Source organism: Schistocerca cancellata, chromosome 2 (genome assembly GCF_023864275.1).
Source record: "Schistocerca cancellata isolate TAMUIC-IGC-003103 chromosome 2, iqSchCanc2.1, whole genome shotgun sequence".
NCBI lineage: Eukaryota > Metazoa > Arthropoda > Insecta > Orthoptera > Acrididae > Schistocerca > Schistocerca cancellata.
In genome coordinates, this window is record NC_064627.1 from 168,235,138 (window position 1) to 168,238,252 (window position 3,115).

Sequence of the window (3,115 nt, forward strand, 5' to 3'; positions counted from 1 at the left end):
ACAACTGCGCCTTGTCCTCCCTTGAATATCCACAATTTTTCTTATGCACTACACGGTCATATTGCTCCAGACGTATTCGAAAGCTGTTCATAATGTTTTTTTTTAACTATGCTGGGGATTATCTTCCACGTATGAATTATGTTTAGTACCCACTCATCGGATAACGGTAGTCCGTTACTAAGTTTCACTGGTTCAAAATGGCTCTGAGCACTATGGGACTCAACTGCTGAGGTCATTAGTCCCCTAGAACTTAGAGATAGTTAAACCTAACTAACCTAAGGACATCACAAACATCCATGCCCGAGGCAGGATTCGAACCTGCGACCATAGCGGTCTTGCGGTTCCAGACTGCAGCGCCTTTAACCGCACGGCCACTTCGGCCGGCAAGTTTCACTGGAGACGGGATCTGTGGCTCCCTGTCCGACAAGAATGATGAACTACATGGCTCGATACCTGTTTCACTATCACATTCACTTGTTAAGCACGGCCAGCCGGGGTGGCCAAGCGGTTCTAGGCGCTACAGTCTCGAACCGCGCGACCGCTACGGTCGCAGCTTCGAATCCTGCCTCGGGCATGGATGTGTGTGATGTCCTTAGAATAGTTAGGTTTAAGTAGTTCGAAGTTCTAGGGGACAGATGACTTCAGATGTTAAGTCCCATAGTGCTCAGAGCCATTTGAACCACTTTTTTGTTAAGCACCTATTATCATAATTGTACTCCTCACATAAATTGTTCTCACAGTTGAGCGCATACGACACCACATATTCCACTAACTCATCAATCGGAAACGCTAACATTTCTCATCTACCACTTCTTCCACACTTTGTGCTATAACGGCTTTTAGCGTGCCTGAAAAGAACTTACAATGACTGCCGAAAATTGCGTAAAACAGGAAAGATTGGATATGCAGCGAAATATTTCAAATCACATTTTTACTTTGTTGCTATAGGTTATCCGTCTTGAGCTGACTGCAATCTTATTGAAAAGAATTTCACCCGACGCGTTTCGCTTTTATTTACAAAGCATCTTCCGTGGTTATTCTGTAAATTGGATACATACGTTTGTACACTCTTTAATTGTGTTAGGTGAAAAACAGCGTTTTCTTTATAAAGTTGGTCTGCAAGCTACTTACGACGTTTCTTCACATAATCTGCTCCTTTCCTTCTTGCTAGCAGTGGTTGGTGTCGAAAAGCTTCATTTCACATCTGCACTTGGCATTACTTCCTGCGCTGCACTGTTTAAATTGACCTTCTTAACTGTTTTTCATTCTGCACTGCCACAGTGTTTGTGCCTATTCGTTTGTTTTCGTTCACGTTGTGAGTGTTGCTAACCTATGAAACGATTTTGTGTGTATGTGTGTGTGTGTGTGTGTGTGGAGGGGGGGGGAGGGAGGGAGAGAGAGGGAGATTGAGAGAAGAGAGAGAAAGAGAGAGAGAGAGAGAGAGAGAGAGAGAGAGAGAGAGCAATAAGTGAAATTGTCTTGTATGTAGGTAGAGTCGTGAGAGGAGTGGGGTTGACTTTTCTTTTTTATTTTTTTCGCAACCTGGGGAGGGGGAGGGGAAACAAACGAATAGGCACAAACAATGCGGCAGTTCAGAATGATAAACAGCTAAGAAAGTCAATAGTAAATGGTGCAGCGCAGGAAACACTGCCAAGTGCAGATGTGAAATGAAACCTGTCGACACCAACCACTGCTAGCAAGAAGGAAAGGAGCAGATTATGTGAAGAAACACCGCATGTAGCTTGCAGACCAACTTTATAAAGAAAACGCAGTTTTTAACCCAAAATAATCAAAGAGTGTACAAACATATGTATCCAATTTACAGAATAACCATGGAAGATGGTTTGTAAATAAAAGCGAAACGCGTCTGGTGAAATTCCTTTTAATAAGATTGCTGCCAGCAATCAGTAAAAATGTGATGTGAAATATTTCGCTGCATTTCCAGTCTTTCCTACAACTGACACAAGTGACACCCAATCACCTGACCACATTCGAAATCCCTGAGTTCCGCAGAGCACCCCATTCTTCTCTCTCACGATATCTAATGACTACTAAGGTCGCTGATATGGAGTATCTGGCAGTAGGTGGCAGCACGATGCACCTAATATGTTTTGGGGGGTGTCCGGGTACTTTTGATCACATAGTGTAATATGACTTAAGACACCAGAGAATAACTTCTGTGGTACTACAGGCAGCTGTAGGGGGTAAAAACTGTAGTGAAAGACAGAGACTGGAATATAACCCACAAGTGACACGCCGTCTTATGCAAGTGCTTCTCCGAGATGAAGAGGTTTCCACAGGACGTGAAGTTGTGTCGGGAAACAAGGCAGGCAAAAGACTGATGGCGAAAAACATCACTCCGGGCGATTGACAGCACAGTTCTATCCACATTTTCGTACAAACGAGCTTGTGAGATTACTGAAGTGTATGTGAAATGCAGTTTACCATTGTAGATGGCGATCAGTGAGTCTGTCATACAGAGGACCCAAATTCGATTTTTGTTCTTGTCAGGAATTTTCCTTTCAAGACTGGGAAGGATCATTTAAGGAGTTGCCTGAACGAGAAGTAGTTGACGGCTGCTGTGAGAGAGTGTCCTGATCACATGCTGCTGCTTGCCGTATCTAATTGACGGCACTGCCAGATACTGACACTGAAGTCTCCTGGACATGATCGCCTGAGATAGTTTGCAATGAGTGTGTATTACCAGCTATGAATTGTTGCAGTCATACGTGGACGTTTAAGGCACAGATCATTCGAAACTGAGATATCTCGATCTCAGCTCAGTATTCAGTTTCAGATGCTAAGACACTAGCTAGACGTTTTTCTGTCATTCTACTTGTTACTTTATTTTCAATCGACGTAAGAATGGTACCGTAAAACGGTGTAGTATCCGAAATGACGTATCTCCTTATGACATTTATTTCCAAACTGTCGCATTTCTGCGGAGGTAATACAACCACTTTTCTATCTGTGCTGTAGAGTTCCGACACTTTATTCGCGACAGCGTAGAAAACCGGCAGGAGGCAAGTCGGTATTTACGTTTTGAGTTTTGTGCGGATTTTCTGTATTACATGTAACATTGTCACAGTTTGGAGAGGAAATATAAAAAAAATAT